This window comes from Schistocerca nitens, chromosome 1 (genome assembly GCF_023898315.1).
Source record: "Schistocerca nitens isolate TAMUIC-IGC-003100 chromosome 1, iqSchNite1.1, whole genome shotgun sequence".
In the NCBI taxonomy this organism is placed as follows: Eukaryota; Metazoa; Arthropoda; class Insecta; order Orthoptera; family Acrididae; genus Schistocerca; species Schistocerca nitens.
In genome coordinates, this window is record NC_064614.1 from 593039788 (window position 1) to 593052482 (window position 12695).

General features: G+C 41.9%; 1 protein-coding gene across 1 annotated transcript in view; it reads left to right on the forward strand.

The window, feature by feature from the left end:
* The window catches only part of LOC126262057 (proton-coupled amino acid transporter-like protein pathetic), a 242468-nt gene that overhangs the window by 85642 nt on the left and 144131 nt on the right, over window positions 1-12695 (forward strand). The gene's annotated exons all lie outside the window — the stretch shown is intronic.

Sequence of the window (12695 nt, forward strand, 5' to 3'; positions counted from 1 at the left end):
AATTTTCCTTATCATCTAACAACATAAATTTTGGAATGTGAATTTCCAGCATCCTAAATCTAATATTATTGGTTCAAATGGTTCAAATGGCTCTGAGCACTATGGGACTTAACATCTATGGTCATCAGTCCCCTAGAACTTAGAACTACTTAAACCTAAATAACCTAAGGACATCACACAACACCCAGTCATCACGAGGCAGAGAAAATCCCTGACCCCGCCGGGAATCGAACCCGGGATAATATTATTATTATACATATATACAAATTAGTGGGTATACAGACCTTTTTCAATATACAAACATTCTCAAGTCTTTGTGCTGGTAAAGGCCCTTGTCTTCACCAGTGTTCATGGGTGCCAATCTGCATGCCCCTGGATGGGGGATTGTAGTAATTATGTATGGTCCAGTGTATAGTAATTGCCACTTATGGTTCAGTTTTCCAATTTTTGTGGATTTGGGATGTGTTCTAAGTAACACCTTTTGTCCTGTATAAAATTGTGTTGTACCTTTCGGCTTTCTGTCATAAATTCCTTTTCTATATTTAGCCCAGGTTTCAAGGTTGATTACTGCTTGTCGTATTTTATCATCCAGTGATAATTCTGGTGTCAGTATCTTGGGAAAAGGTTTTTCCCACACATCTACCTGTTTGCAAATGAACATCAGTTCATTTGGTATAAATCCATTTGATGTGTGGGATAGGTTGTTAGCAACTTGTAAGAATGGAGTGACATATTCAGTTGACATGTTATGTTTATGAGGTATATAGATCCTCACAACCCTGTTGAATTCCTTAAACATCCTTTCATGGGGAATGCTTTAGTATGAAATTTGGATACTAAAATGTGCTTGATTTGTTTGGAATCTACAAACTCTTTCCATTTACATCCCCCCCAAGAACCATGGACCTTGCCGTTGGTGGGGAGGCTTGCGTGCCTCAGCGATACAGATAGCCGTACTGTAGGTGCAACCACAACAGAGGGGTATCTGTTGAGAGGCCAGACAAGTATGTGGTTCCTGAAGAGGGGCAGCAGCCTTTTCAGTAGTTGCAGGGGCAGCAGTCTGGATGATTGACTGATCTGGCCTTCTAACACTAACCAAAACAGCTTTGCTGTGCTGGTATTGTGAACAGCTGAAAGCAAGGGGAAACTACGGCTGTAATTTTTCCTGAGGGCATGCAGCTTTACTGTATGATTAAATGATGATGGTGTCCTCTTGGGTAAAATATTCTGGATGTAAAATAGTCACCCATTCGGATCTCTGGGCGGGAACTACTCAAGAGGACATCATTATCAGGAGAAAGAAACTGGCGTTCTACGGATCGGAGCATGGAATGTCAGATCCCTTAATCGGGCAGGTAGGTTAGAAAATTTAAAAAGGGAAATGGATAGGTTAAAGTTAGATATTGTGGGAATTAGTGAAGTTCGGTGGCAGCAGGAACAAGACTTCTGGTCAGGTGCATACAGGGTTATAAATACAAAATCAAATAGGGGTAATGCAGGAGTAGTTTTAATAATGAATAAGAAGAATAGGAGTGCAGGTAAGCTGCTACAAACAGCATAGTGAACACATTATTGTGGCCAAGATAGACATGAAGCCCAAGCCTACTACAGTAGTACAGGTTTATATTCCAACTAGCTCTGCAGATGACGAACTAATTGAAGAAATGTATGATGAAATAAAAGAAATTATTCAGATAGTGAAGGGAGACGAAAATTTAATAGTCATGCGTGACTGGAATTCGGTAGTAGGAAAATGGAGAGAAGGAAACGTAGTGGGTGAATATGGATTGGGGCTAAGAAATTAAAGAGGAAGCCGCCTGATAGAATTTTGCACAGAGCACAACTTAATCGTAGCTAACACTTGGTTCAAGAATCATAAAAGAAGGTTGTATACATGGAAGAAGCCTGGAGATACTGACAGGTTTGAGATAGATTACATAATGGTAAGACAGAGATTTAGGAACCAGGTTTTAAATTGTAAGACATTTCCAGGGGCAGATGTGGACTCTGATCACAATCTATTGGTTATGAACTGTAGATTAAAACTGAAGAAACTGCAAAAAGGTGGGAATTTAAGGAGATGGGACGTGGATAAACTGAAAGAACCAGAGGTTGTACAGAGTTTCAGGGAGAGCATAAGGGAACAATTGACAGGAATGGGGGAAAGAAATACAGTAGAAGAAGAATGGGTAGCTTTGAGAGATGAAGTAGTGAAGGCAGCAGAGGGCCTAGTAGGTAAAAAGACGAGGGCTAGTAGAAATCCTTGGGTAACAGAAGAAATACTGAATTTAATTGATGAAAGGACAAAATTTAAAAATGCAGTAAATGAAGCAGGCAAAAAGGAATACAAACGTCTCAAAAACAAGATCAAAAGGAAGTGCAAAATGGCTAAGCAGGGATGGCTAGAGGACAAATATAAGGATGTAGAGGCTTATCTCACTAGGGGTAAGATAGATACTGCCTACTGGAAAATTAAAGAGACCTTTGGAGAACAGAGAACCACTTGTATGAATATCAAGAGCTCAGATGGAAACCCAGTTCTAAGCAAAGAAGGGAAAGCAGAAATGTGGAGGGAGTATATAGAGGGCCTATACAAGGGCAATGCACTTGAGGACAATATTATGGAAATGGAAGAGGATGTAGATGAAGATGAAATGGGAGATACGATACTGCGTGAAGAGTTTGACAGAGTACTGAAAGACCTGAGTCGAAACAAGGCCCCAGGAGTAGACAACATTCCATTAGAACTACTGATGGCCCTGGGAGAGCCAGTCCTGACAAAACTCTACCATCTGGTGAGCAAGATGTATGAGACAGGTGAAATACCCTCAGACTTCAAGAAGAATATAATAATTCCGATCCCAATGAAAGCAGGTGCTGACAGATGTGAAAATTACCGAACAATCAGTTTAATAAGTCACGGATGCAAAATACTAACACGTATTCTCTACAGATGAATGGAAAACTGGTAGAAGCTGCCCTCGGGGAAGATCAGTTTGGATTCCGTAGAAATGTTGGAACACGTGAGGAAATACTGACCCAACGACGTATCTTAGAAGCTAGATTAAGGAAAGGCAAACCTACGTTTCTAGCATTTGTAGACTTAGAGAAAGCTTTTGACAATGTTGATTGGAATACTCTCTTTCAAATTCTGAAGGTGGCAGGGGTAAAATACAGGGAGCGAAAGGGTATTTACAATTTGTACAGAAACCAGATAGCAGTTATAAGAGTCGAGGGGCACAAAAGGGAAGCAGTGGTTGGGAAGAGAGTGAGACAGGGTTGGCAAAATGAGGATAATGGAATGTAGTCGAATTAAGTTGGGTGATGCTGAAGGGATTAGATTAGGAAATGAGACACTTAAAGTAGTAAAGGAGTTTTGCTATTTGGGGAGTAAAATAACTGATGATGGTCGAAGTAGAGAGGATATAAAATGTAGACTGGCAATGGCAGGGAAAGTGTTTCTGAAGAAGAGATATTTGTTAACATCGAGTGTTGATTTAAGTGTCAGGAAGTCGTTTCTGAAAGTATTTGTATGGAGCATAGCCATGTATGGAAGTGAAACATGGACGAGATAACTAGTTTGGACAAGAAGAGAATAGAAGCTTTCGAAATGTGGTGCTACAGAAGAATGCTGAAGATTAGATGGGTAGATCATATAACTAATGAGGAGGTATTGAATAGGATTGGGGAGAAGAGAAGTTTGTGGCACAACTTAACTAGAAGGAGGGATCAGTTGGTAGGATATGTTCTGAGGCATCAAGGGATCACCAATTTAGTATTGAAGGGCAGCGTGGAGGGTAAAAATCGTAGAGGGACACCAAGAGGCGAATACACTAAACAGATTCAGAAGGATGTAGGTTGCAGTAGGTACTGGGAGATGAAGAAGCTTGCACAGGATAGAGTAGCATGGAGAGCTGCATCATACCAGTCTCAGGACTGAAGACCACAACAACAACAACAACAACAAAATATGAGGCATTATCTGTTAACATGACTTCTGGTTTTCCTACTCTTGCATAATAATTCTCTTTAATTCATTTATAATTGAACTGGCTGTAACTTTCTGTACAGCATACAGTTCTACATATTTTGTGAAAATATCATACAGGCTACTATATCTGTTTGTAGATGTTCGAATGTTTTGCTTTCTGGCAAACAATACTTTCTTACCACCTGTAGTACTCTTCATGTAGGGTTGCGTAAATAACAATATTTACCTATATTATCAGTGTATTTTACAGAGACATAATGGTTCCAAATATTGTGTGTGTATAAGATAAAATCATTCACATATTCCTCCGGCAAACACACACACCATTATTCTACTTCCGGAGGGTTCCTATGGAACAGAACATCTTTGTAAATAGTGACAAACCTTTTTAATTTTTCATCACTGTTGTGTGTGAGTTTTGCCCTGAACTTACTCCAGCGTATGTCTTCCTGCCGTAATTGCTCCACGTGTTTACACATGTGGACATAGTATGGTCAGAGTGTTTTGTCCTCCATTAACGTAGCTCTTATTTCACCTTCCTGCTCTAAAAGATCGTTGAATTCCTGTAAGCCTTGTGATAGTTGAGAAAGAGCATCAGCCATTCTGTTTTGATTACCTTTTATGTATACTATTTCAAAATCAAATTATTGAAGAGACATACACCACCTGGCTTTCCATTCAGTTAGCAATTTAAAAGTTAACAAAAATAATAGGGACATAGTATTCTTTTGCGTGTTTACCCCAAAGGAAATATTCAAACTTTTTAAAGGACCAAATTACAGCCAAACTCTCCAACTCCATGACTCTACATGAACTTACAGCTTCAGATAAGGTGAGACTGGCAAAGCTAATTACTTTAGGGAATCGATTTCCTTCTTCTTCTAACATTTGAAAAAGGCATGCACTCAGACCATGAGAAGATGCGTCGATGCGTCAACAAAAATCTTTCTTCATGTCTGGTTGGGATAAAATATTAGCATTTAATAAGGCTTGCTTGATGTTTTCGAAATTGGTTTGACATTGCTTGTCCCATAACCAAGGTCTGTTGTTCAGGAAAAGATTGAGTAAAGCATCACTGTTCATAAGTTGGGTAGGGATGAATTTCCTGAAAAATGACACTAGGCCTAAGTATGCCTTTAATTGTCTCTTGTTTTGAGGAATAAGGCAGTTCCTAATGGCATCAAGTTTTTTAGGATCTGGCAGTATGTATTCTGAAGAGATTATGTGTCCTAAAAATTTTACCTTGTCTGAAATTAGATTTCTTCAGATTTGCTGTTACTCCATACTCAGAAAAGCAGCTCAATACTTGTTCAATTAATCTTAAATGTTGCACCCAAGTGGGTGTAGCAACCAAAAGGTCATCCACATATACTGTTACCTTACTCAGAAGTTTGGGCCCTAGCACTCTGTCAAGTTCAGAGATAAATACACCTGTACTTATGTTAAATCCAAATGGTAATACTTGAAATTTGAAGTTCCTGCCCCCACATATGAAGGCAGTACTCTTCCGACTTTCTTCATGTACTTTTATTTGTCAATAAGAAGACCGGAGGCTGATTATAGAAAGAAATTTAGTATCATGGAATTTCATAAGCTGTTCCTCTAAATTGTCTGGATGTATTTGTACTGATACAAGAATCTTATTAATGTTATGTGCTTCGAGGACCAAGTGCACCTCACCATCTAGCTTACTCACAGCCAAAACAGGACTACAATAAGGGGAAAATAAGGTTGTATTATGCCCCATTCAGGCATCCTGTTACTCTCTTTTTCTTACTGCTTCCCTCTTTGTCCATGGTATAGGGTATGAGGTAGGACAAAAAGTTTCGTGAGGATACACTCCCATTTTATACACAAAATCATTAATAATACCTAGTCTTTTTTCAAATACACCTATATAAGTAGGTATCAGTTCCGTAAGTTCTGCTTGCTGTTCTGGAGACAAGTACTTTGATTCACTTCCTTTGTGCTTATTGTGTTGACTTTTACTACTTCTGCTGCCGACTGTTCATTATTGTATGTGTTGACAAGCATAACTATGGGATTTACCAGTTGAACTTCAAGGTCTTGAGTAACTTCAGTTTTACATCTATTAGTACTTCACCTGATTAGGTCTATTACAAATAATTGTTTATATACAGTGAAATGGCATTTGCCTTTTCCTGTATCAATTTGTACTTGGTGTGTCCTAAATGTATCGATACCGATTAAATGATCAACTACTATTTTCTCTACCATCAAAAAATTACGTTGCCAAGAAAAAAGTCCTAACTGTACAGAAATTAAGGCTTGTATCTTGACTCCTTTCGATTTCTGTCCAGTGGCAGATTGTACCTTACAATTTTGCACTGGCAGAATGGGTACACGGCCACGTTTCTTCAGTTCTTGAAAAAATCCCTGTGACATCAAATTAGTTTATCACTTGTGTCAAGCACAATAGGTACATCAAGGTCAAATATTTTGGCTTTGATAGTAGCTTGTACCTTGCACTCTGTCAAATTTTTCTGCGTACCCTCATTACCTTGATACAGATCATCTCTCACATCATTACCATGACTGTATCTGAAAAAGCATGTGTCGATCAAGCTCGTGCCCCCACCCTCCTCCAAGGTCACAGAATGGGGGCCTACCATGACTGGTTCAAGTTTTCTAGCATTGCAGTGACATCGGTCTCTGAGTTAGGCATAACTTCCACTATGTGGACTGTTGGTGTTTGATTACGCCAATTAATATCCTGTGAGGCTCTTGACTGTGCGTTATTCGGCATATGTGCATTACTTTGCTGGCCAAATTCTGCTGTCTGTTGGTTATTCGGTTGTCTGGTATTGTTTTGCGTTTGCCAAGCTATAGGCTGATTATGGCCAGTAGCTTGTGTCTGTACATATGGTATGGGTTGGCCATACGCTACTCACCCATTGTAGTTGTTTTTGCTAAATTTTTGCCCATTTCTTTTATATCTGCCTTTGAGTGTATGGCTTTCTCCATTGCTGTTGTGATTACTGTTACCATTACCACGGGTCTGTGTGGGGTAAGGTTGCCGTTCGTGTTGTATTACAAATCCGTTGTTTACTTGTTGGTCTGTAAACCTCCGTTGCACTATTGGCATATTAACAGGCTTTGGTTGTACTGGTCTCCCTTCGTATATCAAATCAATTGAGTCCAGTGCAGATAGAAAGTATTTGGTGCCACGTTCCGGAATGGTAATGAGTTTTTCCCTAATATGGGCAGGGAGACAGTTCTTTAAAATTTTCAATACAGCTACTTGAGATACTGGTTTCATCCAGTATCTGGTTTTGTTCAAATATCTTTCAAAGTAGCCCCTTAAGCTTCCATACTTGACACTGAATGGAGCTGTGTTGAATACTTCATGTATGAGCCTTTCTTGTACGGCCTCAGACCAATATATATCCAGAAATGCTCTCTCAAAATGTTCAAATAGTGGCAACATTCTGCCATGTCTGTAGCCCAGAGCATAATGTTACCCTGTGTATCTCCAACAACAAATCTAATTTTCTGCGCTTCGGTCCAGGTGTGAGGTAAAACATTTCAAAATGCTGTAGTTAAGACCACAGGGTGTCTTCTTTTCCCTTCAGAGGTAAATATCAGAAATTTTTGATGCCTAAGTAATCCCTCATCTGCAAGTAAAGTTGACAAACATGCAGCACTGTCAGTGACAGGTGCGTTTATGTTCACTTGTGGCATAGTGCATGGCAACCGTGCTTTCTCAACAGGTGCAACTGCTGGCAAGTGTTGTTGCATTGTGAATCCTTTGCTATTTTCCTTCAGTGGTCTAGCCCTGTATTGTGGGTAATGAGGGAAGGTATATAACTTCTTTAAAAGCATGGGTTTGTTTTCTGTCATATGTTATTTTGGAATGTCAGTAGTTTTAGCAACAGTGCCTCATAATCTTTCCTCTGCTGTCTTTAAACCCGAATCTATTTTAGCTAGAAGTTGGCTTTCTTTCTCTTTTAGAGCTTCTTCTGCAGTATCTACATAAGTTTTCCACACTGACACCAGCTTTTCAGCAAGGGAGCTCTGCTCTTATCCAGCGCCCCAGCTTCAGCTTTTTCAGTTATTTCCTTTACATCTGCACATAACTTATCTCTCTGTTTTTTGGCAAATTCTAATTCTAAACTTAACTGGTCTACTCTTAGACTCAACTTGTGTATTTCTTTAGGTAGGTTTTTGCATACGTCTTGGAGCTCACTGACTGCATTTGTCACAGTTTTTATCGGCGCATCCACTTGGGATTGCATCTCCTGAATTTGAGAATATGCTTCACTAAGGTTTTGTAACTCACCTGCAAGTTGTTCCTGTTTATAGTCTATGGATGTTACTTTTTCCATTAACTTATTTATATTGCGGGACATGTCGGTAATTATTTCTTGTTTTAGTTGTTTACTGAGGTCTGTGAACTTCTCAGATAATTTGTCAGACAATTCACTGCTTATAGTTTTGCTCACCTCACTGAACTGTTGACTAATACTACTCATGAAATTGTTAAATGCCTGATTTTGCTATATAAACTGTTGTCCTATATTTTCCTGATGTCTTGTGAACTGCTATGTAAATTGTTGTATTATTAGTTGCATCAGTTGTGTCAAATTGTGTCTTGCTAGTATTTACATTTCTTTCATGAACTGTTTCCTGTTCTTGCATTCATGACATCGGGAGCAAATAATCAAAGAATTTTCGCTGATGCGCGATTCAGTTTCACTATTTGAAAAAATGTTTCCCAGTGAGAACTGAGAAATTGTCTCATCGAGAGTCATAAAAGTGACATTGTGATTAGTAATATTACCAGTGTCATCATTTTTTAATAGTGTGACACCAGCGTGGTTGTTTTGGTGGCCATCGGCCTGTTCACAAGTTGCCGCACCTGCCCCCACTCTCATCCCCCCCCCCCCCCCTGGCTGCCACCCTTCACAGTTCTCGGCCTTTTTTAATAGTGTGACACCAGCGTGGTTGTTTTGGTGGCCATCGGCCTGTTCACAAGTTGCCGCACCTGCCCCCACTCTCATCCCCCCCCCCCCCCCCTGGCTGCCACCCTTCACAGTTCTCGGCCACCAGCTATGGCACTTGTCTTAGAACCCGCACCACGGATGGCCCACGTATACATTACAAAACTAGGTGACTTAACGCTTCCAAACTTCTGCACGCAAAAGAAATCATTCAGGATTTATTAGCATCAGGCGTGCTCCGACCATACAACAGAAACTGGTCTTCACCTATCCACCTTGTTCCTAAAAAGGACGGCTCCTTACAGATGTGCAGGGACTACAGATCCCTTAATGCTTGGACAATTATTGATAACTATCCCATTCCTCATATCCAGGATTTCACACTATTACTATATGACTCGAAGTTCTTCTCCGTCTTAGATCGTTTGAAGGTGTATCACCAAATTCCTATGCACCTGCCAGATATTCTGAAGCCTATTCAAATACTGTTACATGGCTTATAACTTGAAAAATGCTGCACAGACTTGGCAATCGTTCACTGATTCCATTTTGCTACCTCTGCCTTTTGAGTTTGCTTATCTGGACAACATTCTGATGTTTACCTCCTCTGCCGAGGAGCACCAGGTTCACCTTGATGCAGTCCGTTCGGCTCTCACGGCCAATGGGATGGTGATCAACCATGATAAATCTCAACTCTGTTCTACATCATTAACATTCCTATGCCATACCGTCATGGCCGACGGCCTCCGACCAATGGATTCTCGTGTAGAAATCATCCTCACCCTGCCGCTTCCTGAAGATTATGCTCAACTCTGTCGTTTTATGGGTATGGTAAACTTTTATCGACACCATATCCCTCAGGCTGCCTCCATCCAATTGGACCTCACCGATGCCCTTTCTGGCAAAAATGCCTCAGGGAAATGTAAGTTGAACTGGATCAAACCCATGCTCGATGCATTTGATAATCTCAAAACTGCCATCGCAAAAACCATCACACTTGCCTAGCCTGATGCTGAGGCCTGTGTTTCTATTACAACTGATTCAAGTGACTCAGCTGTGGGCATTGTTCTACAACAGCGCACCACCGACTCCACCCAGCCGCTCTGCTTCTTTTTTAAAAAAAAACTTACCAGGAGCTAGTGTAAGTGGTCGTCTTTTGACAGCAAGCTTTTTGTGCTTTATGAGGCAATCAAACGCATCCAGAGTGATCTCAAGGGGTGACACTTCACTATCTTCTCGGATCACAATCCTCTCGTGGACACCAAATGCAACCCGGTGAAGGACCTTCCGCCAAGACGTTTCCACCATATGGACTATATTTGCCAACATTCCTCAGATGCTTGCTAAATCCTCTGTGCAGAGAATGTTGTAACTGATTATCTTTCTTGTATCTCGGTGCTTACCGCACCCTTTAACTTAGATGACCTGGCCCGACTGCAGACCGAAGGCATCGATACAAAGTGATTAGTTTTGGACAATGAGTCTTCACTTGCTGTCCAACCTCTGTGTCCTGCCCAGGTCGATGACCTCAGTCATTTGCGATGTTTCTATGAGCTCCCCCCACCCCTTGGTACCATCCGTTCTTCGGAGGGGGATCTTCAATGCTTCACACAACTTAGCCCACTCCGGAACGTAGGCAATGATGAGACTAGTCACTGAATGCTTCATCTGGCCCAGCATGTGGCATGACTGCCACACTTGGACCCACGCGTGTGTCCCATGCCAACGTAGTAAAGTCGGCAGACACGTGCAGCCTCCTTTAGGCAAGTTTGACATACCAAGGGGATGCCTTCGGCATGTCTACATTGACGTGCTCAGTCTGCTCCCCCATTCCGAGGGGTGCAAATACATATTATCTGTGATTGACTGCATAGCCCGTTGGCTCGAGGCAGTCCCTTTCATTGACATAACAGTAGAAACCATTGCTCGCACTTTCTTATCCACATGGGTGGCGAGGTTTGGTTGCCCTCTTTCACTCCCTACTGATCAGGAACGACAATTCAAATCCACAATTTTTGCTCGACTGTGCAAGCTGTGCAGTGTAGCAAAATTCCTCACTATGGCCTATCACCCGCAGGTGAATGGCCTGGTTGAACGATGGCACCGAACTCTAAAAGCCCCACTCATGTGCCACGGTGGGTTATGGTCCGAGACCCCACTCATGAGGAGGACCTGAATGCATTGCTGGCAGAGATCCTATACAGAGAGCCCCTCCTCCTGCCAGCAGAATTCATAGAGGATGCACTGTTGGCTGATGCCATTGACCTTTGGTTTGTGGAATTGGTGCATGCGCATGTCACTTGCCTATGAACCCATCCACCTTGCCCTCATAACATGCCACTGGTGTTCGTTCAGATGGACTTGGCAGCATGTGAATTCATGACGCTGTGCAATGACTCCATGCCAGCGGCATTGCAACCACCTTATTTGGGCCCCTCACCGCATATTACGTCGCTGAGTGAATACGTTTGTAATTCATCTCAATGGACAACCTCAAACAGTTTCCGTTAACCGCTTAAAACTGGTGTGGTTCCTCTCCGACCTTCATTCTGACACTTCTGATTGCCATCTCCACCGCCCCGCCTGCTGACACCGCTGACTTGTCTTCAAGCGATGTTCTCCCACCTACTCAGCAGTCCGATGCACATGACCCTGTCAGCGCGGTTTCTGACGTGCCCACATCTCACCCTGGACGCCACCTTCAACCGCCGTGCTGGCACAAAGATTTTGTGTTCGAGTTTTAAAGCTTCCCTCTGCTGTGCTGTGGAGGGTGGCGGGGGGAATGGCTCTGTGGCACCTCTGGAATAAAGTGCCATATCTTTGGACTCGATCATCTTTGATTTATCTTTGTCTATGATCTATCGGCACGCAACTGTTGTACTGCCATATTGTTCTCTCGACTCAGCAGCATGCTGCATCCACAACATGGCATGATCGACAGTTGCTGGCAGCATATCCCATGTAATCAGAACAATGTGGCATCATATGCTATCTTTCAGATCAAGAGTAGTCTGCATACATCCCTGATAGACACAGTCTCTCAGATATTCCCACAACCAGAAGTCACATGGATTTAAGATGGGCAATCTGCAAGGCCACACACCTTGAAATTGTCCAGAGATGTTGTGGTCATTAGTGAAGTTTCACAAAGAAAATCTTTCACCTGCCAATTGACATGTGGTGTCATCCCATCTTGCATGAAAATAGTGGTGTGGACACAGCTGGAATCACCTCTTGCACAAGGAGTCCATATAACATGCAGACATCACTGCACACCTAAAAAGCTTGCAAGATGTCATCTCCTCACAGAAAATTGGACTGCAAATGAAGGAACTTGTGACACCACACCACACCACACAGTCCCTTAAGTTGAGTGCAGTGTCTGTTTCTCTACAACAGGTGGCAGAGTACAATCCCATACGTGACAGTTGTGTGTATACGCGGCACCATCCACGGTGAGATGTGCCTCATCCATCCAAAAAATATTCCCCAGACATTTGTCATCCATTTCCATGTGTACCAAAAAATGAAGTGCAAAGTCATGGCATTGTAGCCTGTCTTGGGGCTTTATTTTGTGCACATTCTGAATCTTATAGGGATATCAGTGTGAAATGTGCCAGAATGTTTGAGATTTTGACCCGAGGAGAGACAATTTCCATGATGCAACTTGAGCACTGGCTTCAGAATCTGAGGCATATGCTTCAAGGTTGATTATAGTTCCAGCAACTTCATCAACAACTGCC